Source organism: Podarcis melisellensis (assembly GCF_964234715.1).
Source record: "Podarcis melisellensis genome assembly, chromosome: 10".
Taxonomy (NCBI): Eukaryota; Metazoa; Chordata; class Lepidosauria; order Squamata; family Lacertidae; genus Podarcis; species Podarcis melisellensis.
This window is the reverse complement of record NC_138542.1, coordinates 62289669-62317522: the sequence shown is the minus strand read 5'-3', so window position 1 is coordinate 62317522 and position 27854 is coordinate 62289669. Positions and strand designations below refer to the sequence as shown.

General features: G+C 45.9%; 2 long non-coding RNA genes across 2 annotated transcripts in view; both read left to right on the top strand.

Moving 5' to 3' along the window:
* The window catches only part of LOC309378900, a 485967-nt gene that overhangs the window by 84254 nt on the left and 373859 nt on the right, over window positions 1-27854 (top strand). The window lies entirely within an intron of this gene.
* On the top strand, window positions 10709-16336 carry LOC309379796. Its single transcript, XR_014172649.1, has 3 exons — window positions 10709-10801; window positions 12035-12403; window positions 15982-16336. It is a non-coding gene; the product is annotated as an uncharacterized lncRNA (long non-coding RNA).

The window sequence follows — 27854 nt, the reverse complement described above, 5'->3', positions numbered from 1 at the left end:
CGAGTCCAACCCCCTGCCAAGCAGGAAACACCATCAGAGCACTCCTGACATATGGTTGTCAAGCCTCTGCTTAAAGACCTCCAAAGAAGGAGACTCCACCACACTCCTTGGCAGCAAATTCCACTGTCGAACAGCTCTTACTGTCAGGAAGTTCTTCCTAATGTTTAGGTGGAATCTTCTTTCTTGTAGTTTGGATCCATTGCTCCGTGTCCGCTTCTCTGGAGCAGCAGAAAACAACCTTTCTCCCTCCTCTATGTGACATCCTTTTATATATTTGAACATGGCTATCATATCACCCCTTAACCTCCTCTTCTCCGGGCTAAACATACCCAGCTCCCTTAGCCGTTCCTCATAAGGCATCGTTTCCAGGCCTTTGACCATTTTGGTTGCCCTCCTCTGGACACGTTCCAGTTTGTCAGTGTCCTTCTTGAACTGTGGTGCCCAGAACTGGACACAGTACTCCAGGTGAGGTCCGACTAGAGCAGAATACAGTGGCACTATTACTTCCCTTGATCTAGATGCTATACTCCTATTGATGCAGCCCAGAATTGCATTGGCTTTTTTAGCTGCTGCGTCACACTGTTGGCTCATGTCAAGTTTGTGGTCAACCAAGACTCCTAGATCCTTTTCACATGTACTGCTCTCAAGCCAGGTGTCACCCATCTTGTATTTGTGCCTCTCATTTTTTTTAGCCCAAGTGCAATACTTTACATTTCTCCCTGTTAAAATTCATCTTGTTTGTTTTGGCCCAGTTCTCTAATCTGTCAAGGTCGTTTTGAAGTGTGATCCTGTCCTCTGGGGTGTTAGCCACTCCTCCCAGTTTGGTGTCATCTGCAAATTTGATCAGGATGCCCTTGAGTCCATCATCCAAGTCGTTGATAAAGATGTTGAATAAGACCAGGTCCAAGACAGAACCCTGTGGCACCCCACTAGTCACTCTTCTCCAGGATGAAGAGGAACCATTGATGAGCACCCTTTGGGTTCGGTCAGTCAGCCAGTTACAAATCCACTGAGTGGTAGCATAGTCAAGACCGCATTTTACCAGCTTCTTTACAAGAATATCATGGGGCACCTTGTCAAATGCCTTGCTGAAATCAAGGTAGGCTACATCCACTGTGTTCCCTTCATCTACCAGGCTTGTAATTCTGTCAAAAAACGAGATCAGGTTAGTCTGGCATGACTTATTTTTCAGAAATCCATGCTGACTATTGGTGATCACAGCATTCCTTTCTAGGTGCTCACAGACTGTTTGCTTAATGATCTGCTCCAGAATCTTCCCTGGTATTGATGTCAGACTGACTGGGCGGTAATTATGACTTGAGTGAATTCTGCTTCATCCGTTTCCAATTGCCATGTCGGATGTTTAAATATTTAGGTGTGCATCATCACAGGGACAATCAGTTTTAATTTGTACAGGAGATGGTAGCTGAAGCAAGACCTAAGCTCCCAATTCCTGTGGCCCTGCTGATTCTGTGGATTCACACAGTATTCATTGTTGCATTTTGGATGACATTTGGGAAAAAAACATTTAAAGGAATAAAACCTACAGGCAGCCAAATTCCAAATTTGCTCAAAATGCAACTCTAACAAGCTATTTATATAATACCTTCATCAAACGCCAGGCCAGTTCATACATATAAGATGAGCCAGAGTCACGGATGAATAATGAGGTAGCCAAGTTTTCAGATGGTACAAATTATTCAGGAGAGGGCCATTCCAAAGAGGCAGACAAAATTCCTGAATGGGCAACGAAACGTCAGATGATGCTCAGTATAAGGAAGAGTGAAATGATACAAAGAGAGGCTAAAGATCCTCCTAAACAGATGGAATCTAAGATGCCAGTTCTGAACGGTTGTGTGATAAAACTGGCGCTGAGGCAGGAGGGCTGATCAGAAACCTGTTCATATGAAGGACCTTTTGGTTAATTGTGAGGCTGCTGGGATCTGTAGTCCAAAACACTTTGAAGGCGCCATTTCCCTGATTTGATTGGCTCCCTTGTAAGACTGCCCCACTGGAGGCAGTGGGTGGAACACAGGCACCAGAATGGTGTTCACAATCCTGTCCCTTGTTTAGATTAGGAAAATGACATACAGGGGGCATGGGTTAAACCTCTCCCAGCACCTCTGCTCCAAATAAAAATCAAAGCACCCAGTGCCTGTTTTTAATTTAAAAAAAACAACAAAGCAAAATTCTGATGATTATGAATTCTCTAACATCATCACATCTGCTTCAATCTGAGGATGAAGCCAGAGTTGCAGGGGAAATGCTGTTTTTTAAAAAAATCATTCTTTTTGTTGGGCAATATTCTACATTTCATCAGATTTCCTTAGTACTTACAAGAAGCGATAAATTGATGAAGGCATTTTTGGAGAACAACTTGTCTTTCTAGATCTCTGGGCAACAGAGTCTTGGCACCCTTTACTAGCAGAGCCTTTACTAGCACAGCCAGCTGGTTCCATCCTCTTTCTCTCCCTGCAACAAAAGTTCACGATCTGGCGAGAGTGGCCCTTTTTTGATTACTTAAGATCTAGGCTCCCACCAGCAAATTATTTGTGAAATGTCAGCAGCCTGGCAATGATCCATAGGTTTCCTGGCCCATCTATCTAACCCCCTGTCCACAGAACATCTTCAAAGTATAAGAAATTGTTATACCAAGTCAAACCATTGGTCTATCTAACCTGCGCTAACCAGCAGCAGTTTTAGGCCGGGGTTCCTACCAGTCCATATACCTCTTTTTTATTTTGGCAATCAACATGCCACATGTGTGTCTAAGTGGGGTACAAAAATAATTTTAAAAACCTCCATTAAAACTATAAAATGCCTGCTTGATTTATTTATTTTTAAGTCTTCAGTAGGTGCTGGACATTCAACAGGGAGGGAGCTGCATAAAATTGGACCCACAATACTAAACTTATGGCTCCTGGTGGAGACAGACCACTGCATAACACATTCTTATTTACATGTACTGCCTCTGTCTATCCAGAAAATCTCCCCCAAAACAGTTTACGAAGAAAGGATAAAAGAATAAGATGGAATAATAATACTGAACTTTTGTATAAGTGCAGGATTAAAACAAAATTAGAGGAGGTGGTTAAGCATGGGTTGGGGCTTAAAGTGATACTGCAAGATAAGCAAATGGAATTAGAAGAGTTTAAAACAAGACCATTTGCTCAAGGAGAAGGTTTAAATGAACTTAGCATGAGGATGCACAGAATTAATATTGCAGTAATACTGAATCTATCTATCCACTGCTGGATATCAGCCAACAGAAATGCGTTTTTGATGTCAGCAGGACTGAAAGAATGCTCACAAACTCTCTGTGTCCGAGATAGAGAAACTGCAACCCTTCCAATGGCGTTGGACTACAACTCCCATCAGCCTCAGTCAACATTGCCAATGGTCAGGGATGCCAAGAATCATAGTCTAACAACATCTGGAGGGTCACACGTTCCCAGTCCCTGCTCAGTATTGAGAATTAATGTACTGCCCACTAGTTAGAGTCGGACCTGAGAGACCATGGTTCAGCTCCCTATTTCTCCATTCCCTGGGTGACCTTGGGCCAATCACACTCTCCCAGCTCAACCTAGGGCATTTATTCATTCAGAAATTTGCACTCTTGCTTTTCTTTATGAAATGAACGCAAAGTGCCTTCCAAGAACACACAAGTCAACCAAATAGAACACAACGAAAACAGTAAAAAGTCCTAAAAACAATTTCATACACTAATAAAGCCAAGTGTGGGGTCACATGAATGCAGCATACAAACTGGGGTGGAACAAAACTTTAACTCCCACTAAAACCTCTGCAAAAGCAGACGGTATTGGCCTGAAGCTTAAAAGAGGGGGGGGATTCACATTTCTAGGGAAGGAGATATGGGTCAGATCATTAGTGCATCTCACTCAATGTTGTCTTGCCAGGATTTCTGATGGGTCTCCTTACCCTACCTGAAAACTCTGTAGTATTGAACCCTGAAGAGAATGTGAAAAAAAGGTTCCTCACTCCTGGTCTAGCTGTATTTGAGCATTCTGCAAAACCTACATGTGAGCAGGGAGACTGGAGGCAAGCCCCCTTCCAAATTGTGTGTGTGTGGAAACTGAAGTGGCTTCCCCTGTGATTTTGAACCCTGAATTAAACCCCTGATGAATGTTGGTATGGATGTTTTGGAACTGTTGTGGCTTATAATGTCTGATCTTGAGCCCAAATCACAGGTACTGCTTTCCAAGAGGTGCCTGAAATATTAATTTTTCAATTAGTAGGAGGTGATAACTCATGGTGTACTTTCAAAGCAGTGAGGCAGATGGTTTAGACCTGCCTCACAGGTTTCAATTACAGCTCATCAAAACTTTATATCTTTCTGATATGGGGCGATGGTTTTTTTCTAAGCCGTTAGATTTTGTTTTTCTTTTTTTATTAACGCTAACAAACTTGGCAAGGTGGGGAGAGAATGTAAATCAACAGTCTGGGCCTATTTTGGTTTTGCTACGACTATGCAGATAATCTCAGCATTCTGTATGAGGCTCATTCCATAAACTTAATTTAGAACTTCTTTGTTTGTTTGACAATATTAGCACAACACTTATTTCTTTAAAAATATTTACATATACAATTTCATGGCCTCGCTCTAACAAACATTCTTAGGACAGTTTGCAGGGGCTTAAATTTTTCCCCTCACTAAGCTACAGAGTCCCCTGGGAAGAAAGATTGATTGTTAAACCACTCAGCGAATTCTAGCTCTGGGAGAGAAATAAGGGATCTCATACCCTCAGTGCCCTTAACACACTACATTTCCCAGGATTCTCTGGGGGAAGCCATGACGGTTTAAAGTGGCAAGATGTTGCTTTAAAGGTATAGTGCAGCTGGGGCCTTAGAGTGAGGTCAGGGAAATAAAAACCACATAGCTAGAAAAGTATAGAACATCTGGTATCCAAAAGGACTGTGGAAACAAAAAAGGCTCTTGCCTGGTGCTCACATAGGAAGCAAGCCAGACCCAAGATGTGTGGGAATAGGTCAATCGCAGACTGAGCTGGATGAAGTCTCCCATCCTAGCTTGGTTGGGACTCAGCCAGCTCAGCCAAAGCTGGCTCAGCTGAGCCAGAGTAAAGGGGCATTGTGGGGAAGATTTACCCCTATTCCCAATGTTGTTCTTTAAAACAGAATTTGACAAAGGCTTACTTTTCCTCTGCCAGTTACAGATAGGTAGCCGTGTTGGTCTGCGAAAGCTCATACCAAGAACTAACTTAGTTGGTCTTTAAGGTGCTACTGGAAGGAATTTTTTTTGTTTTTCCTCTGCCAGGATGAGCCCTGCTCCTGAACTGAGTTCAGAATAGGGCTAAGTTACACCAGCATAATTTACCCCTGTGTAAATCACCCGAGCTTCTTGTAGTTTGGATTGCTCTGTCCATCCCTTTAGCTATCTCTGACTTCCAGTTGGCGGCTCCTGGTTTGCCTCAGAGAGTGTCAGGGCTGGGAGTCAGACGCAGGTCAGGAAGAAAGACACAGAGTCAGCTGTCAGTGAAGTTAACTTTTTATTTAAGGAAACAGCATGCAACTCAGCAAACCCTTCCCAGTAGGTTTTGCACCTATAAAGCAGTTGCCAGGGTTGAAGGTCCCTGCCTTCCACCTCTTCTAAGGCTCCTCCTCTCCTGGATGTTTCCCAAGCTGTCTCAAACTGTGTTTACATACCTCTGACCTCTGTTCAGCTCTCCTCATTATCCTGCACGTTCTTGAAGACTGGGGTGGGATGGGGCGGGGGAGCTTGTCGCAGCCAAAGAGGGAGACTCCCTGGATGTTTCAGCAGCCTCTTAACCCCCCCTCCTCTGCTTTAGCCTTAGAGTCTGAACTGCTTCCTGTCACTGGCTCTTCCTGCTCACTAAACCCTGTTGCCCCATCAGCTTCCAACACTTCCTCCCACACTTCTCCCTCTGATCTCTCCTCGGTGTCCCACCGCCAATTCCCAGGCTCTGAGCCTTCCTCCTCTGGGATATCCCTTGGGGGTTCCCTGTCCCTTTGACATCTGATGGTAGGGAGTTCCATAGAGTGGGAGCCACTACCAAGAAGGCCCTCTGCCTAGTTCCCTGTAGCTTTGCTTCTCGCAATGAAGGAACTGCCAGAAGGCCCTCGGAGCTGGACCTCAGTGTCTGGGCAGAACAATAGAGAGCTGTTTCCACCTCAGCTTTGACCATCCCATCCTTGGAGGTCAGCTGTCCGTGTGAACAAACAATACTGGACAAGCTGAAGCACTGGTCTCATTTAGTATCACATGTGCTACTATTAGGACCATGATAAACCCAATTCTCTTTTTTTCTGGACTATTATCAAAGAGTGCAGAAGAAGATGTACATAACATTTTTCAAATACTCTCTTCCATTCTTTCGGCTTATAGATCATTTTCTTTTTTAACCGAAGGAAAGGATGAGCTCATCGGTTTGGTCCAACTTCAACCAAGGCCTTCTTAGCAAAGGACTCTCTCTTTTCTCCCTCTCTTGCTCTCATTCTGCAGTGTTGTAACACCTTTGCTCCCCAATTTATGGGCAGAACGGAGAATGGTTAATCCATTGCCACATGGCACAAAGTCTTAACCTTATAAAACATACTTGGAGCCTTATATTGTATACTAATAGGGCACGAGGACCAGTTTTCCAGGTTTACAAGGTGGAAATTTGAATGGCCACGAAACATCTCGGGTTTTATTGGCAGTGAATTATGCTTGAGGAATGCAAGACATCTCGTTTTCTTCTCCCTGGATCCGGGAAAGGAAGTTCTTCAGAGGGCGACAAACGGCTCTTGATTCAATCAAGCCAATTTTAAAGAGATAAATTCAATGCAGTCAAAGGAGAGATCTCCTTTCCCCGCTGACTTTATTGCAAGTCAGAGTGGCCTTTGTTGGTTCTTAGATCAGGGCAGCCTTCCGCAGCTGGGTGCCCTCCATACATTTTGACCTGCCATGCTGACTGGTGGAAGTTGTAGCCCAAAACATTTGGAAGTGCCACCAGACTATGAACCTCCATGTGATTTAAGATCTGAAGGGGCCTCGCTCCTGTGTTTCACCTGATTACTTTTGCCTGTTAAGTAGACCTAGCCACAAATTGCCATTACCCTTAAAATAGCCCTGAATTTATAGGAAATGTTTGAGGAGAAGGTTGCTGGCAAGCCTCATTGCATGCCCAGGCCTGCAGCACGGTGAGAGGCGAACTGTAGAAATAAGACACATGACATTTGTATTTGGTTGAAATGGGCAACAACTTTATTGATTGCAGATGTAAGTAGGTTTGGGACAAGGCATTGAGTATGCATCCAGCACCCAGCCACCCGACTGCTGGTTGAAAAGTTGTTGTTGTTGTTTAGTCGTTTAGTCGTGTCCGACTCTTCATGACCCCATGGACCAGAGCACACCAGGCACTCCTGTCTTCCACTGCCTCCCGCAGTTTGGTCAAACTCATGCTGGTAGCTTCGAGAACACTGTCCAACCATCTCGTCCTCTGTCATCCCCTTCTCCTTGTGCCCTCCATCTTTCCCAACATCAGGGTCTTTTCCAGAGAGTCTTCTCTTATCATGAGGTGGCCAAAGTATTGGAGTCTCAGCTTCAGAATCTGTCCTTCCAATGAGCACTCAGGGCTGATTTCCTTCAGAATGGATAGGTTTGATCTTCTTGCAGTCCATGGGACTCTCAAGAGTCTCCTCCAGCACCATAATTCAAAAGCATCAATTCTTTGGCGACCAGCCTTCTTTGTGGTCTAGCTCTCACTTCCATACATCACTACTGGGAAAACCATAGCTTTAACTATATGGATCTTTGTTGGCAAGGTGATGTCTCTGCTTTTTAGGTAGGGTCAAATCTGAGTTGAGAGGTCACCCCTGAGATGTACTAGGTGCTATGGCCCTTCAACCCCTGTGTGGACCCCTCCTGGACCCCTTTAATAGGGCACCCAATCAGCAAAAGGATGCAACCCAATGCCTTATCCACCAAAGTTGTGCCATTTGCTATGAGGCAGGTGGAAATCTGTAGACCGTGCAATTAGTCTGCAGGAGGGGAAATTCTACCTAGCCCCAATTTGAGCAACCGAACAGGGAAGATAAAAATCAATGATTTATTTAAATCGGATTTTTAAAATAAAATGCTTTGGGAGGAAAAATCTTTCTAAAGATGGTTTTCTATTTAAGTTACATTATAGTCAAAATAAGGATTTGTTTCAAGTTCTTCATGTGTGCTCAAACTCAGTCTCTGTTTTTTTTCTTTTTTCTTTTTAAAAAAACCCCATTTAACCACATCAGTTAACAAACATGGATACAAATGGTATAATGTTATTGTTTTAGTTAAATTTTTATTAAGGAAATGATTGTTTTTCTCCTTCCAATAAAGTACAGCAGAAAGGTTGTCCAAATATAAACAGTTAACTTATTAAACCTCACAGTAATTTCATAATTATCTGTCTCTATGCATTTCTAACAGTATAACCAAATCAGTAATTTTCGATATAACTGTAAAAACTACTCTGAAAATTTATTATTCCAAAAATGGTTGTAAATATTAAGATTATACCACTAAGAATGAGTCTTTCCGCAAAAAAGAAGATTTAAATCAAATCTTACTGAGTAGTGATTTATACCGTGATTTCAATCAATTTGATTTAAATCAAATCCACCCTGCAATCAGATAGACCTTATCTCCTCACACTGACCTGTCCACTCCCCTTCAGGCAGAACACCACCAAACCTGGTGGGTGGTGAACCCCATGATGATCTCTGATGCGAAGGAGGATGTCCAGCTGTAGTCTTCCTTTTATACTGCGGTTGCCAAGGTGGCCCCGCAGTCCCAGCTGCACCAATTGGCCCATTCAAACAGGACTTGGGCATCAAGCCAGGGTGGCCAGAGGGAAGTTGCCAAGCGTCTCACAATGGCCACGTGGGGAGGAAAAAATGGCGCCTGTGGATGCACCAAGGCAGCAAACACTGCTTTCCCCGGAGCATCAGGTAAGTGGGAGCTATATAAAGATGACGTAACTTAGGCCAGTGTAACTTATAGCCAGTCTAAGTCTACTTCTGTTACAAGCTTTGCTCACGAACTTTTGGGAGGGGCTGCTGCCGGCTGAGCCAACTGGTGGGTTTGGTCCTGAGTTCTGAGGATCTGGCCCAGGGTCATGTGACTGAGCTGAACAGGGATTGCAATAGGTGTAAGTCTCTCTTTGCCCCATTCTACCCCCACCCCCACCCCGGAATCCCTCTTTTGGCAACTTAATGTTGGTGTAAATTACGCTGGCTTACGCTACCCTGGGACCTTAGGGTGAAGGACAGGATTAGTAGTAGTAGTAGTAGTAGTAATAATAATAATAATAATAATAATAATAATAATAATAATAATGAGAATCCAAACTTCTGAATCCAAGCTCTCTCATCCCAGCAGATCTCTTTCAGCTTCTGCCTTCTGGAAGAAGGTACAGGGTTATAAAGACTAGGACTAGCTGCCTGAGAAACAGTTTCTATCCAAATGCGATTTTGGTTTTAAACGCAGTGTAAGGTAGTCTCTATGGGATTAAGCCTTTCCTCCTCCTGGAGGGGAGGGATTGTGACCGGGAACCGTTCCCATGCTTCGCAGGGGGCGTTTCAGCCCCTGCTCGACGTTCCTGCTGACATGCCATGCCCCCGGTCGGTCTTCCAATCGGTGTGAAGCTCGGGGGCGGGGTTTAGCCGCTGAAATGCGGCTGTGGCAGCTCTTCTCCTCATTGCGCTGCCGGATTTCATGGCGGCGAGCCTCTTGGGCTCGAGTGGCGGTTAGGCATTGGAATGTGTTGTTGGTGTATGGTGTATGTTGGGCAGGGTGTGGCCATCGCCTACCCCTTCACTTATGGGTATTCCGTTAAAGGAATCCGGTGGTTGTGGATTCTGTCCGATGCCCTGCTGGGGCTGGGGGCCATGGCACGACTCCTGGTGACATCAGGGGAGAACTTATAGTTGTATTTGCATCAACAGGCTTCCCCTACTGATGGTTAACCCTTGTTAGACTCACCCCTCCCTGGGTCGGTGGAGTCAAACTTTGCTGTTTTTCCCAATGCCTAAGCCAATACCTCTCACATGCTGTAATCAATAAAGTTGTGGCCTTTTCTAGCCCATTAACCTAAAATACTGTGTCCATGTGTCTTTCTTATCTCCAAGTGAGGGGGGCGGGTCCTCGAATCACAATATTGTATTTAATTATGGGGCATCAGAGTTTTTAAGGGGTTAACCAGGCTGGGATAGCTGGGATAGCAGGCTTGTTGGTTTTTGAATGTCTGGTGTAGATTTTTTCAATTTCGTTATTCTGTATGGGACAATGACAATAAAGATTATCGTATCGTATATTGAGACTGGATTGTACTCTTAGGCATGTTCATTTTTTAAAACAGTTTTTATTTTTATTAACCTCAGAGGAGCTTCATTCAGATTTGCCATGGTTTAAGAGGTGTCTTGACTCAAAAACTGGTTTCTCTGTCCCTCCAGCTATTGTCATCCCCCACCCATGAAAACTAAAAGCACATGTCACAATCATTCATTGTGATGAGATGGGACACACACGGAGAAAGGGAAACAATGAGACATCTATACGTCTTTGATACAGCAGAATGAATGAAGAGCAAGTTAAGGCTCGCCCCTCCACTGCCATTGCAAACTCTTCTATTTTTGATTTCTCCAAAAAGCTATTTCTTCCAATGAATGAAGAGCAAGTTAAGGCTCGCCCCTCCACTGCCATTGCAAACTCTTCTATTTTTGATTTCTCCAAAAAGCTATTTCTTCCAATGTGCTGCAAGTAACAACGTGCTTCGTGCAGGTTAGTCAATGAATTAGACCAGGATTCTGCCTGCAGCACATTGAGAGAAAATTCTCTGCCAGAGCTTAGAGGTGACAATAAGGACACACTCCCCTAGTTTATTTCCCCCCATTGCCCCATTGACAAAGATGGAATTTGAACATCAGAGCACAGGAATGTCCTTGACCGTTCCTATAGAACTGCTCCTTTGAGAAAGATGGAACGTGGGCAGTTGCTGAGCTGTAGGTTGTATGCCTGTGCTGAGTTGAGTTGAGTTTTCTCCTGAGGGTTCCTGTAAAACAGATCTTGCTTTGTGAGATGGGGGTGCTTCCCTTTCTTCCCATTTCAGGATAAACCTAATTTCGATGGGGGAAGAGGGGATATTCCGGACAAATTCTGGAACAAAGGGAGAAAATGTGGCATGCAAGCTTCTCCCCCTTGCCATTTCGTCCTCACAACAACTCTGTGAGGAAGGTTAAGCTGAGAGACAGTGACTGGTACAAGGTCAACCCAGCAAGCTTCATGGGGTTTGAACCCTGGTGTGCTGGTCCCGAGGGTTAACCGTGCGGCAAGGTCCAAGTCCAGTCCGAGGTCAAGGGTGCGGTATGGAGGCTGTCTGTCAAAGCTGAAGCCGGGTCCAAGGCAGAGAGTCGGGTGAGGTCAGGAACTCTGGCAGAAGAGCAGGACAGGGTGCAGGCAGGAACAGGCTACCAACAATGTTGCTCCCGCAACCTGGGACTGGGGCTGGCTGGCTTTTATCTGCCCCGAGGCATAGGGCAGCCCCGGTTCACAGGTGACTCGCCTCTCCTGGCCTGGAGGCAAGCACTCCTCCTGCAGGAACTTAGTTCCCTTCGCCTCTCTGCCCTGAGCCTCTGCAGCTCAGGAGAGGCTAGAGGGTTACCGGACCCAGAGGCAACCTCAGCTTCCTCTGACGGGGCTGAGAGTGGAGCACCTGCAGGCAGTGGATCCTCCATCACCTCAGTGGCCAGAGCAGACTCAGCTGGTGCCTGCACCTGAAGATCCAGCATAGGTGAGGACCCTTTAGGCTCAGGCCCCAGCCCCAGCTCAGCTGGTTCTGGAGGCGGGGACTCTTGTGCAGGCTGGGATTCCTCAGGTTCAGCCTCCGAGTCTGAATCCCAGGCCATCACACCTGGTGTCCGAGACAAGACCCTACTCTGCCACTACACCCCTCCAGCTCAAAAGCAATAAATGCATCCAAGCGTGGGACACTGTGCTGTAACTCCTTTCAGTTAGGGGCAGCAGCGCTGGGGGAGGCATGAAGAGAAGCAGAAGCAATCTGAGGAGCGCAAAACTCTGGAAGGAGCTGCAAGTTCCTCTCTCCTTCCCACCGCATTCCTTGAAATATGGTTCCCCGAGGTCAGAAAAATGGAACGGAAGTACAGTTCACTGAAACGTCGTCACTGGTTAATGCACATCTGCCTCTCTGTTCCCTTGAGAACCGCAGGCGTAGAGTGCCAGGAACAAAGACAGAAGACAGGGACAAAGGGGGAAGCCATTAAAACAATCGCATGTTAACTAGGGATATTAAAAAAGAAAAGAAAATCCCTGGAATGTTGATATTGCCACCCTTGCTTCTTCTTATCAGCCGCTGGGAATCACAAGGTGTAGTGATGGTCGTCACCTTTTGATAGTTTCAAAAGGGAATTAGACCAATTCAAGGTGGGTTAGGGCATGGGTAGGCAAACTAAGGCCCGGGGGCCAGATCTGGCCCAATCTCTGGGTTATTTGTGGGGCATAGGAATTCATTCCCCCCCCCCAGAATATAGTCCAGCCCCCCACAAGGTCTGAGGGACAGTGGACTGGCCCCCTACTGAAAAAGTTTGCTGACCCCTGGACAGTGGCGTAGCGTGGGTTGTCAGCACCCGGGGCAAAGCAAGTAATTTGTGCCCCCTAACCCGTGGATTTGCGCCCCCTAACCCGTGGATTTGCGCCCCTAACCCTAACCCCCAGATGTTGCGCCTGGTGCGGCCGGCCCCCCCTGCACCCCCCCCACGCTACGCCACTGCCCCTGGATTAGGGTATCAGTGGTGACCAGCCACAATGGCTACATTCTACCTCCACTGTCGGAAGCAGTCAATTTCTGATTGCCAGTTGCTGGGAATCACAAACGGGGACAAAACTGACCTGTTGTTCTTTCCTGATTGTGGGCTTTCCATAGGCATCTGTTTGGCAACTCTGGGAAGAGGATACTGGATTCGATGGGTCTCTAGCAGGCCTCTAGGTGCAACATGCTCTAAGACCGTAGCTTTGGAAGAACTCCTCAGCTCAGGAACTGGTTTCAGTCGACACGGTTAGGCAGATAGCTCCATTACAGCGCAATTCTAAGCACATTGACTCAGAAGTAATTCGCACTGAGCTCAATGGCAGCTTGCTCTCTAGCAAGCAAGTTTATGACTGCACTGTCAGCCAGCAAGTAGAGATGGAGAAAATTTCGGGAAATGGGTGTGTGTGAAAAATTGATGCAGCAGAGCAGGGTGGTATGCAGATTAGGCCGAACAGTTATGTTGCTGCTGTTAACTTTGCTGTCTGGTTTTTGATCGCAATAAAGATTGATTGATTGATTGATTGATGCCATGAAAAGTTGTGATTCCCGTTTTGTCCCTGTCCTTTGCCTTTGGAGAAGGAACATGCCATTGCCAGCTCTAGCTTTGCTTGCTCCCCTGAGATGATCTTCAGTCCATTTTTCTTACTGGATGCAGAGCAATAAGAGGTCAGAATTGATTGTCTGAACAGCTATACCTCAGCATCTGCCTTGCATGCAGAAGATCTTCCACGTTCAATTCCCAGCAGTGGTGTAGCGTGGGGGGTGCAGGGGGAGCTGGCCACACCGGGCGAAACATCTGGGGGTTAGGGTTAGGGGCGCAAATCCACGGGTTAGGGGGCACAAATTACTTGCCTTGCCCCGGGTGCTGACAACCCACGCTACGCCACTGATTCCCGGCATCTCCAGGTAGGAACAGGAATTCTCCCTACAAAAAAACAAAACAAAACAAAACAAAAACCACCCTGGAGAGCCACTGCCAGCCAGTGTAAACAAAAAGGCAGCTTCCTATGTTCCTGTAAGTTTCCCCCAAAATTTCTCCCCTCCCCACAAATCTGAGAAAGATCTCCCATCATTTTCTAAATCAAGGCGGGTGGCTTTTGCCCAATTCTGTCAGCGAGGAGGACAAGAACATCGGAGGAAATTAGGCACTCTGGCCTCTGCCGGATGTGGTTAGACGGCTCCCCGAACCACCACAAGGGAGGGAGCATGTTGAGTCTCTGCTTGACAGCTTGATTCCTTCCAGTATAAGGGCAAGGCCATAAAACAAATAGAAAATAAATGGAGCCAATATATCTTATGAGTAATTAGAACAAAATGACAAACAATAGGCTATTATTGTGCACAAAGGAGCTCAGGCACCCATTCTGAGTGTAGCAGGCAAATCCATATTATTGCCTGACGGGGCACGTCCCTCAGGAATGGCACTTCTGAGCTCAGAGAGCAGGCACTGGCACTGGCAAAATTTATCCAGCCGAGGGGCCACATTCACGCATAAACAGCCTTCTGGGGGCCAGAGGCAAAAAGTAGATAGAGCCAATGATCTGACTCTCGCCTTTATACACAAGCCATGCAAAATCCAGAGGTTTATAAACACACACACACACACACACACACATCTCCTCCAGGCAAGTTAGAGAGGCATTGTCACGGCTTAAGGATATAGTCTTGTCTGGCTGCATGCGGGGTGGTGGTGGTAGGTATCAACTTGGGAACCCCCAAGGGAACCCCCAGGGGAAGAAGGCTCAGAGCCAGGGGACTGGTGATGGGGTGAGAGGAGTGGTCAGACGGAGAAGAGGGAGCAGCCTGGGAGGAGGAGGTGTCGGAAGCTGAAATGGTAACAGGGTTTAGTGAGCAGGAAGAGGCTGTGGCAGAGAGCAGTCTAGACTCGGAGGCAGGAGAGGACAGGGGCCAGGAGACAGAGGTGAGGCAGGCTGCTGAAGAAGCCAGGCAGTCCCCCCCTCCTGCTGTGACCAGCTCCCATGCCCCCAGTCTCCCAGAACACACAGAAAAATGAAGATGGCAGATCAATAAGAGGCAAGATGAAGGCGCCTTAGGCTGTGGGGGAGGAGCCTTAGAGAGCAGTGGGAATGTGGCAACCTTCAGTCCTCACAACTGCCTTACTAGGAAGGGTTGCTGTGACCACTAGGGATGAGCTGTTTTGTTTCTTTGAATAAAGAGTTAACTTCACTGCTTTATTGTTTTATTGCTGATCTACACCTGATTCCAACTCCTGACAAATCAAGGCAGGTAAAACCATCTGAGCAGGGGATAAACAAGGCCAGGGAGGGGATTACCTGGGAAGGACTGTTGGCTGGGAAGAATTCCAAGCAGGGTTGCAATGGCCTGGGTTCGTAGGGAGTCAATGACCCATCACTCTTTCAGCAGCAAGATCTCCATCTTCAGCATCCTTGTTGTTGCTGTTTAGTCATTTAGTCATGTCCGACTCTTTGTGAACCTATGGACCAGAGCACGCCAGGCACTCCTGTTTTCCGCTGACTTCCGCAGTCTGCTCAAACTCATGCTGGTAGCTTCGAGAACACTGTCCAACCATCTCATCCTCTGTCGTCCCCTTCTCCTTGTGCCCTCAATCTTTCCCAACATCAGAGTCTTTTCCAATGAGTCTTCTCTTCTCATGAGGTGGCCAAAGTCTTGGAGCCTCAACTTTAGGATCTGTCCTTCCAGTGAGCACTCAGGGCTGATTTCCTTCAGAATGGATAGGTTTGATCTTCTTGCAGTCCATGGGACTCTCAAGAGTCTCCTCCAGCACCATAATTCAAAAGCATCAATTCTTCGGCAATCCGCCTTCTTTATGGTCCAGTTCTCACTTCCATACATCACTACTGGGAAAACCAGTTTTTACTATACGGACCTTTGTTGGCAAGGTGATGTCTCTGCTTTTTAAGATGCTGTCTAGGTTTGTCATTGCTTTTCTCCCAAGAAGCAGGCGTCTTTTAATTTTGTGACTTCAGCATCCTAGAGCCATCCAATCAGCATGAAAGAGGACTTATTTAAGTCACTCTATGCTCCGAAGCTAAGCATGTAGAACTATAACCAGTACACAGAAGCTTGCTGTCTCCTGACAGTGGAAACTGTTCCTAGTACATAGGCTTGAATATTATTTTCTTCCATTGTTTAGGTCTGGTGGCCCTGATGAAAATTGCCCAAGATGCTTTCTGAAAGCCTACCTTTGAATGAGCCAACTTGCACAGTCATTTTTGTAACTCGAGCCTGGCATTCAGCAGACCGATGTGGAAATTTGGGGCTGCTTTTGAGGCACCTGAATCTGGAAGTGTTTAATGAAAAGGCCTCTCTGAAAATTGGCTCGGCGAAGACACTCAAAATATTTACGCTATTTGAACGAAAACAGCCAAGAATAGATGAAACTCCAGTCACGGTGTACTGCAAAGAGTGACTTCGCTTTCAGAATCCATTACTTTTATGGAGTTTTGTTAAATTACAAATAGTTTCCTAGAAAGATTTTTGTTTAAAAAAGCCAACATACCGTTCATTTTAGTGGACAAAGTAATACATTCTTTACTAAAGGTGATACATCAGAAAACAGGATTCATGTATTTATTTGCATATGTTTTATTAAGATATTTCACACACACATATACAGTAATTTAGAAACATATATATATATGTTTTGTGTGTATATATATATATATATATATATATTTGCTTTCGTAGATTTTCACGGGTACAGGAATGCAGGTTTTGGTGTCCTCGGGTGTCTTCCCGTGTAAAAGTTGGGGTGTCTAGGCGACTAGACACCCCAACTTTTACACGGGAAGACACCCGAGGACACCAAAACCTGCATATATATATATATATATATATACACAAAATACAGCTCACCATAGTGGGAAAGATTATGTCCACGTGACCTGTTTGCCAGCTCAGTCTACTGCCTAGTGCTTGTGATGGGCAACTTCAAGGCATCTGACCTCACTACCTTTTGCCTCTGTTGCTCCTTCTCATAGTTCTTCATCTTTAAAATGGAACCTCTTGCTTCAGCCTTGCGAACAGATCCTAGGATCAGAGAGGAAGAAGAGGAGTTTGGATTTGATATCCCGCTTTATCACTGCCCTAAGGAGTCTCAAAGCGGCTAACATTCTCCTTTCCCTTCCTCCCCCACAACAAACACTCTGTGAGGTGAATGGGGCTGAGAGATTTCAGAGAAGTGTGACTAGCCCAAGGTCACCCAGCAGCTGCATGTGGAGGAGCAGGGAATCGAACCTAGTTCACCAGATTACAAGTCCACTGCTCTTAACCACTACACCACACTGGCTCCCAGAGGACGGGAAGTTCAAGGAACCTCTCATGCAGAGGGGAACTAGCTGCTCCGGCACCCAGGGGTGGGGCGTGCTGCTCATGGGGGTGCCGCCCACTGTGAGCATTCCAGGGTGGTGCTGCCCATGGCTAGCGGCTAGCATCCCAGGGGGGTGAGGCGGTGATGTCACCCCCTCAGGGATGACACCCAGGGCAGGCTGCGCCCACTGTACCCCCCTCCCTCCGCTAGTGCTCTCATGTGACTAATATATTCACAGATTACATAGCACTAATGCTGTCTCATCCTGGGGGCACTATTCCCACTGTGATGAGACAGTTGCAGCTACAGTGGTACCTCAGAAGTCGAACGGAATCTGTTCCGGAAGTCCATTCAACTTCCAAAACATTTGGAAACCAAGGCGTGGCTTCCGATTGGCTGCAGGAAGCTTCTGCAGCCAATTGGAAGCCGCATCGGACATTCGGGTTCCAGAGAATGTTCGCAAACTGGAACACTCACTTCCGGATTTGTGGCATTCGGGAGCCAAAACGTTAGACTCGTGAGGCATTCGGGATCCAAGGTATGACTGTATATGGTACAGTTTCTGTTGACATTTCCATTCCACCTTAAGGAACAGGCATGGGATTATTGCGTGTCACATGTCTGTTTACATTCCAGCACAGTATGCTGGGAACTTCCGTTGTGTATTGCTTTTGCTTTTCTCTCTGAGATGACATGAGAAAGAGACAACATGTTTCTTTGTCCTGATTTATGATTAATAAATCTGTAGTTGTAGTATGCTTCCACAAGCCTCACTCCTCTCCTGTGTGCACAGTTTGATCTGCTGATAGTGTGCCCTGGCTCAGAAGCCTGGGTCGCTGACTGTGACGTTAACATATATGAGAGAGTGCTGGAGGGGAAATAGTTAAATAGGTTGCACAGACAGGACCCAGGGGGGTGGAGTCAGTGGGTCTATAAAACTAGTTCTAGGAGGAGTTCGTTGGGTGTTGTGGGTGGGTAGTTGTTTGGATTTCGTGGGTTGGCTGGTTGAGAAAGGCAGTTGGTAATAGCGAGACAGTTAGGGCAGTGGTTTCTTGAGTGTGGGGAAGTAGAAGAGATAGAGAGAGGAAAATAAGACTAAGAAAGTAAAGAGCAACAACGTTTGGAATGCTGTAAAAGTTTTGTTTGTGTCTGAAATAAAATACACTCTTCTTTATTAATTGAAAAGCTGGCTGAGACTGAAGTGATTTTACCAGGGAGGACCTGGTTGGTGGCAGCGGATTTGTGATGTACGGGTCAATAGTCCGTGAGACGACCAGGGGCTCCGTACGAACGCCACACTGACTTACGTCAGAGCAGAGGTGATGGTCTTCACCACGGGCCGGTTGATGGAAACGGCCGAGCTGGGGCTTGCCAGCTGGCCTCCCAGCCCTCTGCATGTCGACAGTTTGTAGCAAACTATACTAAGTTTGAACTCATGTGTATCCATACACTTCCAGATACACAACTTGCATTGCATTGGCTATCTGGAGTACACTTGATGTACTATCTGGAGTACTTTTTTGATGTTTAAGGGTAACTATACCTCAGCATTTGGCGAAACTGGAAATGCTAAACTACAAACCCCTAATGAGGGCAGGATAGAGCCCTGGGGGCCAGAGAGATATGCCTGGAGGGGCACATTTAGCCTCCAGACCTGAGGCTCCCAATCCCTAAATTAAAGGAGAGTTACTGGCAACTGGACAATATCCTTGCAATGAGACAACCTCTGCTTTTGGGGAATGCAGAGTAAGCAAGAAGGGCCTACTTGATGATGTGAAGCACTGTGTTTGCCTGCTTCCCAGATCAACCAGGTGTCAATTTCTGACTGCAATATAAACATTTCCTGGCTATGAGTTCCTGGTGCCAGGCCGGGACTCTGCTCTCAGTATGAAACCTCCCAGGATTGCATGGCAAAGTCTGGAATCGGGATCCTTAAGTCGGCGAGTTTCCGCTTTCTTCCCCTCTCTTGACAAACGGCTTCACTCCGGGCCTCTCACAATTTTTACTCTGAAAAAGAGCCAAGAAAGGAAATTGCCACTGAAGTTTGTTTATTTTTTGCGTACTTATTACTGCCTGCCAGAGATGATGGTGTGCGCAGCGATGCCATTGTACTGGATAAGCCAGCTCAAGAGCACATTTCCTTTAATAGAGCTACATAAAGCACATTAAACACCCCCCCCAGTAAAGTGAACCCTATTGCTTGTCATATGAACCCTATTGGAAGCAGCTTACAGACCCTCCAAGTGTCCCTATTTTCCAGGGACAATCCCAGATTCACAGAAGCTGCCCTAGTTTCTGATTTGATCCTGGAATGCCCCCTTAGATCATCCCTATTTTCATAAGACAAATGTTGGAGATGTGGCAGGAGGGTGGCAACATGAGAACGGGGCCTTCTCTGCAGTGGTTCCCTGTCTGTTGAACACCCTCCCCAGGGAAGTTCACCTGGTGCCTTTAGGTGCCACACAAAAACATTCCTTTTTAACCAGGCCTTTGGTTGATTTTGTTGACATCCTATACCTTTCTAAAGTGTGGCTCTTTTTGGGGAGGAAAGGTTATTGTTTTGATTTTGATTTTATATATTTGATTTTATATATTGTGATCTTTTCTGTGAACCGCCTTGAGAGCTCCGGGTATAGGGCAGTATATAAACTTAATAAATAAAATATATGTCCCTATTTTCATCAGAGAAATGTTGAAGGGCATGGAATAGGACGTCCCAAGGGCTTTTTTTTCAGCTGGAACTCACCAGAACTCAGTTCCAGCACCTCTTAGGTGGGCACCATTGCCATTATAAGACAACAAGGGAGGTATTCATAGTGAGTTCCAGCACCTCTTTTTTTGGAAAGATAGCAGTGGGTGTCCCATGTTTTCATCAGAGAAATATTGGAGGGTATGAGCTTAAGGCTTGTTGCTCAACGTGGATGTGGAGAACGTAAGTGTCAGGTGCTGGTGTGGTTGCTCGAGAGTAACCAGGCAGGACTCTGACCTGTGTTTTACAGGCTTTATTTTGCTGCAAACTATTTACAGTGAAGAGCCCCAAAGCTCACGTCTGCCTCAATCGCTAGCAGAATCTGGGAGTGGTCTTCTTTTGGACCTCCCCCAACATAAAAGTTTCATTACCCCCAACCGTCTCCTCCCCTCTCTGTGCCCCAAACCACTGCGCAGAATGGGCGATGGCAAGGACATATTTTCCCCCTCACCGGCTTGCTCAGGTGCAGTGTTAAGGCTCTTTCTAGCATCCTCTGGTCCTTCTACCTCTTCTCCACTGGAGGTGGGGCTTTCCTCCTCCCCGGAAGAGGAGCTGCTTCGCAAGATTTTCGGAGGCTCCCTGTAACACAACTGCCCTTCTATTTCTCGCCTCTGAGCCGATGGCAGTTCCCTGACAATAAGATTGTAAGAACTCTGCTAGATCATCAGACCAATGCTCCAATATCCTTTTCCCCACATTGTTTGGCCAGATCCTTTTAGGAAGCCCAGAAGCGGAGCACCTATCTATCTAGCAAAGCAACTCGGCTCCTGTGGAAAGTGACTGACTCTCCTTTGTTTGAGGATTCAAAGCAGGGGTTGGCAACCTAAGGTCCATGGGCCGGTAGCGGTCCACAAGGCTTGTGTAACAGGCCCATGGCGACCCCTGCTGCCCCCCGCCACCCGCTCTTACCGGCGCAGCACAGTGCAGTGCGGTTCAGCACGGCGCAGGAACTGACTTCCAGGTTGATGGCACCTGTGCGGATGTGCACAGGCACTGCTCCAACCCAAATGTGTGCTGGATATACTGTGTGCGCACACGTGTGGGATGGAGAAGTGCCCGTGCGTATGCGCACATGCTATTTCCGGTGCACTTCTGACTCAGAGGAGCACCGGAAATAGCATGTGCGCACGCGCATGGGTGCTCCTCTGATCCGGAAGAGCACACATGTGCACACACTCTGGCCCATCTTCCAACAGATGGAGCATTGACCGGCCCATCCTCGGATAAGGTTGCCGACCTCTGATTAAGTAATGCTAGAAAAATGCAACCTGTGCTGCTGAGAGAAGTTGTACGACTCACACAGCATATTGGTGACTAATATACACACAATAATTACCAAAATGATTATACATTCTTTATCAATCTTCTGAAAAAAATACAAAACCTTATGCAAAGGCACAGAGACTTGCGAACTACCCAACCTAAGATGAACTTATAATGGTCTGATTTTGGTGGATTTTTCAAGTGCTTAACTCAGTCTTTTGTGTTCTTTATCTTTTTAGGTAAGTTCATGAAGATACCAACAAAAGGTAAGGTCGGTGTTGTTCACAATACCGAGAGATGCTAGTGAAGTTTTAGGTGGATGTTAATGAAGTTGTAGTCAGGGTGCTGGCGTTTTGCACCTGTTTTGCCCTGGTGACCTCTGATTCAAAGCATCGGGCTGGGGGGGGGTCTGTGTTTCAGGGCTGTTGGGGTAGCAGCTTCCTTGCAGTGCCTAAATGACCTTCTGAGTTAATTCCAATCCTATTATTCTGAGGCTGTATTCAGCTACAGGCCTTTATTTTCTGCCACAGGCGTGACTGGCAGGTAGGATTGGTGGTGGCTAAACCTGTAGCTCCAGTGCTGCATTCATTGAGCAGGTAACTTTTTCCAACCTTTGCAGACTCCCAGAACAAATAATTCTGGGGAAAAACTTCCATGCACTTCCATAATTGACGCAAACTATCTGAGAGTTTAGAAGGCAGGCGTACTTCTTCTGAGCTGCGGCAGACACATGCTAACAAAATAATTAACAGTGTTAACACATTATTCAGGGTATTTCCATGTTAGCAAGTAACTCTAGGGCTTTTCCATGCACGTCAATAGTTCACAAAAACTGTTCCAGAATTAGGGATGTACTTCTGAGCTGTCATAGATACATGCTGCGCCATCTGGTGGTTGTCGGAGACTGCGCAACAAGGAATCCCTGACATGCTAGAGCTGTAATCAGCGAAGGCATTTCCATATCAGCGGGCAAACAGAATTTGACATCTTCCACAAATATTTGCAATCACAATCTGTGAGCCTCTGTTTTGTTTCTGAAGCCTTTGCTCGCCTTAATTTTATTCGCTCTGGTGCATCAGGCACTCGTTGTGCCACTGTTACAAATCCGTTGCAAGGGACTTAAATTAAGTTTGATGAAATCAAGCAAACAGGCTCAAGATTATATTTATTTTGCTTGCAGCATACTGCATTGCATTGCAGCCTGATCAAGCAGAGTTCAACCCCATGCAATCTAGTCCAACCCCATGCAATGCAGGAACCTTTTTCCCAACTTGGGGCTCAAACCTATGACCCTGAAATTCAGTGTCTCATGCTCTACCAGTCGAGCTATCCTGTGGGCTCTGCTGTGTCACTGAATACCCGCACGAAATAATCAGAGGTATCCTAAACATAGAGGCTCCATTTGTAATAATAATAATAATAATAATAATAATAATAATAATAATAATAATAATTTATTATTTATACCCCACCCATCTGGCTGGGTTTCCCCAGACACTCTGGGTGGCTTCCAACAACAGATTAAAATACTATAATTCATCAAATATTAAAAGCCTCCCTAAACAGGGCTGCCTTCAGATGTTTTCTAAAAGTCTGGTAGTTTTTTCTTTCTTTGACACCTGGTGGGAGGGCGTTCCACAGGGCGGGTGCCACTACCAAGAAGGCCCTCTGCCTGGTTCCCTGCAACTTGGCTTCTTGTAGTGAGGAACCACCAGAAGGCCCTCAGCGCTGGATCTTAGTGTCCAGGCAGAACGATGGGGGTGGAGATGCTCCTTCAGGCATACTCCTTCATTTATCTATCAGCTTTACCCTGCAATGTTTAATTTCATTATTATTTGATTGATCGGTTGCTTGACACTTAAGAAGTCTCTAAGCAACTTAAATTTAAAAGCATGGCATAAGAGTACCACACGATGAGGGGTGCAGAGAGGAACCAGTGGCACCAACAAGGAGGACACAGGGTGCTTGGGAAATGTAGTTTTGTGTTGCCAGGTGTAGGAAATATCAACTCCCACGTACCCTGGCAAGATATGGTGTTTCTGAGCAGGCTTAGATGATAAAATGCAGAGAAGTTAGTCAGGAAAGGAAAGAGGCATGCTGAGTAGAGGAAGGCAAAGAGAAGCCCACCCCTCCCTCTCGCGCTAAGACAGGTGTCATGTAAATGGGATGCCTTTAAAAGCAGAATATTCTTTCTTTTCTTATAAGGTGTGGAATAGGTCTCTCCCAGTGTCAAAATCTAGACTATACCACCTCATATTACAAGTGCACTACAGTGGTACCTCTGGATGCGAACGGGATCCATTCTGGAACCCTGTTCACATCCTGAAGCGAACGCAACCCACATCTGCGCGTGCGCGGGTTGCGATTTGCCGCTTCCGTGCATGCGCGTGACGTCATTTTGAGCATCTGCGCATGTGCGAGATGCAAAACCCAGAAGTAACGTGCTCCATTACTTCTGGGTCGCCATGGAGGACAACCCGAAAATGCTTATCCCAAAGCTACTTCAACCCAAGGTATGACTGTATTGCATTTATGATTATTAACCTGACCTTCAGTGTATGGTCCCAAGGCAGGTTGCAACATTAAACCACAATCTTAAAATCAATTGGAATCTTTCTTTTTGTAAATTTCAATGTACAAATCTTTCCAGGGAGAAAGCTAAGGCTGAGGCCTTCTCTCTGACAGGCTGAATTGTTTCTTCATGCACACACTGGCAGAGGAAGAGGAGTGCAGGAGGAGCGCGCCGCCTCTGGCAACACAATGCCCAGGGTGCCACGCTGGGCGCCTCGCCCCCAGGACACACGCCAGCCCCGCCCCTGCCTGCTCTCTGCCCCCAGTGCTGGAGCATGAAGCTCTGCCACTGCATGCACAAATTTATTTATTTTCCTTTCTGCAATCTGATGAGATATAGTTCCAGAGCACCATGCACTTTTTTTTGTATGTTTGATTCAATTTTAGCGCTTCAAACTTTAATCGAGTTAAATAGTTAATGAATAAAACACAGCACAATTCTATGAAAGTGTCCTTGGAAGTAAAGGTACTTATTACCACCTAAATTGGTCTAGGATTGGAGCCTTAGTTTTATTTAATTAATTTTGAGCAGGGAAGGGGAACACTGATTCTGGTGATATATAGCCCTTTGTCTGATTCCATCCAACTTCAGCAGGGAACAGCTGAGCTGGGGAAAGGCTTTGATATTGTACAAAGTGAGCAATTACAGCTAGTTCCTTTGCAGGAAGATCTGCTACAGGAAGATCAAAGCAGAGGGGGAAACATCTCAGCAGACAGGTTCCCAGCAAATATGCAAGCAGTTTCCATGTTCTTTGCAATTCCACGCATGCAGTCTATGGGGTGGTATTATGAGGCTTTGAATAACTGTAAGGCAGGGCTTGCAGCTCAGCTGTGCACTCGGAGGATTTGCATCCTTCTCAGATCACACAATTCGTTGTGCTTTTTGCAGAGTCAGGGCAAATAAAAGGTGTCAGAGAACGCTGTTTGCAAACTGTAAACTTTCAATGGAGACTGAATACTTGATTTTTCTATGCTGTTCACACTCAATGTAGATCTATTCCTTTTTCTCCTCCCCACACCCACCGAAAAGTGCTTCTTGAGAAATTGCTTTCATTCCAAAAATAAAAACTCATTGCAAATTGATTCTGCATTACCCACCGGTGTGTCCATTTGCATACTATCCCTTGCTTTTTCCTGTAGGACTAATTGCAGTCCTTGTTGTTGTTGTTTAGTCGTTTAGTCGTGTCCGACTCTTCGTGACCCCATGGACCAGAGCATGCCAGGTACTCCTGTCTTCCACTGCCTCCCGCAGTTTGGTCAGGCTCATATTTGTAGCTTCGACAACACTGTCCAACCATCTCGTCCTCTGTCATCCCCTTCTCCTTGTGCCCTCCATCTTTCCCAACATCAGGGTCTTTTCCAGGGAGTCTTCTCTTCTCATGAGGTGGCCAAAGTCTTGGAGCCTCAACTTCAGGATCTGTCCTTCCAGTGAGCGCTCAGGGCTGCTTTCCTTCAGAATGGATAGGTTTGATCTTCTTGCAGTCCATGGTACTCTCAAGAGTCTCCTCCAGCACCATAATTCAAAAGCATCCATTCTTCGGCGATCAGCCTTCTTTACGGTCCAGCTCTCACTTCCATACATCACTACATTGCAGTCATTAACAGTCATCAACAGGTTTACCATACCCATTGAGTCAATCACCCATCTCCTACTACCCTCCTGAGAAAAACCCCACCTCACCCGCCCACAATATATAAGGGTCTGGTGACTTCTGTTTCAGTGTATCTGAAGAAGTCTGCATGCACACAAAAGCTTAAACCCAGAACAAACTTAGTTGGTCTCTAAGGTGCGACTGGACAATTTTTTATTTTATTCCAGATATGTCTGGGAAATCCCAGACCCTATGTAGCAGGTACAGTACCAGCAATGCCCTATATGGGCATATACCAGGATTGCAAACACCACTTTCTTCTACATTCACTTGGGGCATCTGCAGGGAGAAATAGGGATGGATGGATGGATGGATGGATAACCTAACTAAGGGGAGGGTTATCAAATGCATATTGAGTAACCAGACTCATCCTTGTGGATGGCAATGGCTAGAATCAATCCAGATTGGAAACAGCATGTTCAGGGCAAGCATGTATGGGATTCCAGTTTGAGAAAAGCTACATTTTAATGCTACATAGAATCATAGGATTGTAGAGTTGGAAGGGACACTGGTGGTCATCTTAGTCCAACTCCCTGCAATGCAGGAATCTCAACATGTGGTCCCCATCCAATTTGAAACCATGTCGGACCCTGCTTAGCATTACAAATGTGCTAGCAGTTTTATTGCTGCACCACAACTGACATCAAACAAATGGGCTAGTGGGTACAGAACCCTAATCAGTAGTCCTTAAACCTGATGATACATGGATTGCTAATAAAGGTGGGGCAAGAGACAACTACAAACCCTACGTAATGGCAGATTATATATCTAATAAATATGTTTTTAAAAGGGATAATAATTGAATACTGCCTTCTAAATCTAAAAAAACAACTTTTTGTCAAAGTTTTGGTGATATACACATATATTTAAAGTTAACCGCTCATCATATTGATCGCTTTAATTTATTTTATGCAAGCCACTTGAGAGATTTAGATGATTAAGTGCTACTGTATATAAAAATAGTTAAATAAATGACATTAATAAATAAAGTGTATAGGTGGCTTAAGCACAAAAGTGGCATCAATTGATAGACAGCTATATCACAGAGTAACACTTGCTTCTGTTTTATCCACAACACATTTCTCCTTTAATTCAGGTATTGCTTTGGAAATACTGTGAATTATATGTTGTAAAGGAATTTGGCTATGTATGATAAACTCGACCGACTATTATACCCGGGAGGTCAGGCTTCCTCTGAAATATGGCCATGGCAGAGTCATTGACCAACAGCTGCACAACAATAAGTAAGTAAATAAGCAGGCAAACCCCAGATATATATGGCAAGGGGTTTAGAGATGCCTGCTTCATCAGTAGGGAAGGAGCCGAGAATGAGGATGTCTCCAAAGGAGACAATTTACCAACTTTTGTTGCAGAGGCTGCCTTCTGGAAACAAGATCAGCTTCATCTGGTCCTTGACATCCCATCTGGTTAGTTCTGAAGAAGCTTCCCTTCCTGCTACTGTTTGGCATAATAGCTGCCTGCACTCAGCCAAGTTTTAAAAAGCTCAGATTCCAGATCTAACGTCTAGCTAGGCACTGATGGGGAAATGTCTTCTATTTATAGATGCCGTGGGCAGCACTTAATTGGTAAACATTTCGATGTCCTGCTCAGCCTCCTTGCAACGGCATTCAGAGGAGTAAACCTTTCCTTGTGCAATGAATTATGCCTCTCGGAAAGTTTGTTGTCGTTTTTTAGTGTGCTTTCGTTCCAACCCACTCTCCCCATGTGCTGGAGCGCTTTAGTTAAACAAGTGGAAGGATGAAAACAACAGCTGTTGAATGGGGAATATCCAACATATTCTGAAGAAGGAATGGCGTTCAGAGAGGCATCGCACCTGGACAGCCAGGTAGAAGTGGGAGCTAGTAGAACTTTGCGCCATGTGATTCAGCATGACTTCCTGAGAACCTCTACTCGTTCCAACTGCAGTCCAGATTGAATGGCTCCTGTTCAAATCTGCCTGAATGGCTGCTGTTCATTGGAGAGCATCACCTGCACCAAAGGCCTCAGGGTCTATGTTGTTGTCATTTAGTCGTGTCCGACTCTTCGTGACTCCATGGACCAGAGCACGCCAGGCACTCCTGTCTTCCACTGCCTCCCGCAGTTTGGTCAAACTCATGCTGGTAGCTTTGAGAACACTGTCCAACCATCTCATCCTCTGTCGTCCCCTTCTCCTTGTGCCCTCCATCTTTCCCAACATCAGGGTCTTTTCCAGGGAGTCTTGTCTTCTCATGTGGTGGCCAAAGTATTGGAGCCTCAGCTTCAGGATCTGTCCTTCCAGTGAGCACTCAGGGCTGATTTCCTTCAGAATGGAGAGGTTTGATCTTCTTGCAGTCCATGGGACTCTCAAGAGTCTCCTCCAGCACCAGAATTCAAAATCAGGGTCTATAGTCTGCCTTTAAAAAGGAGGCCTGCAGAAGAGCCATCAAGATGAATGGATTAGAACAGAAGACATCTATGTAAAG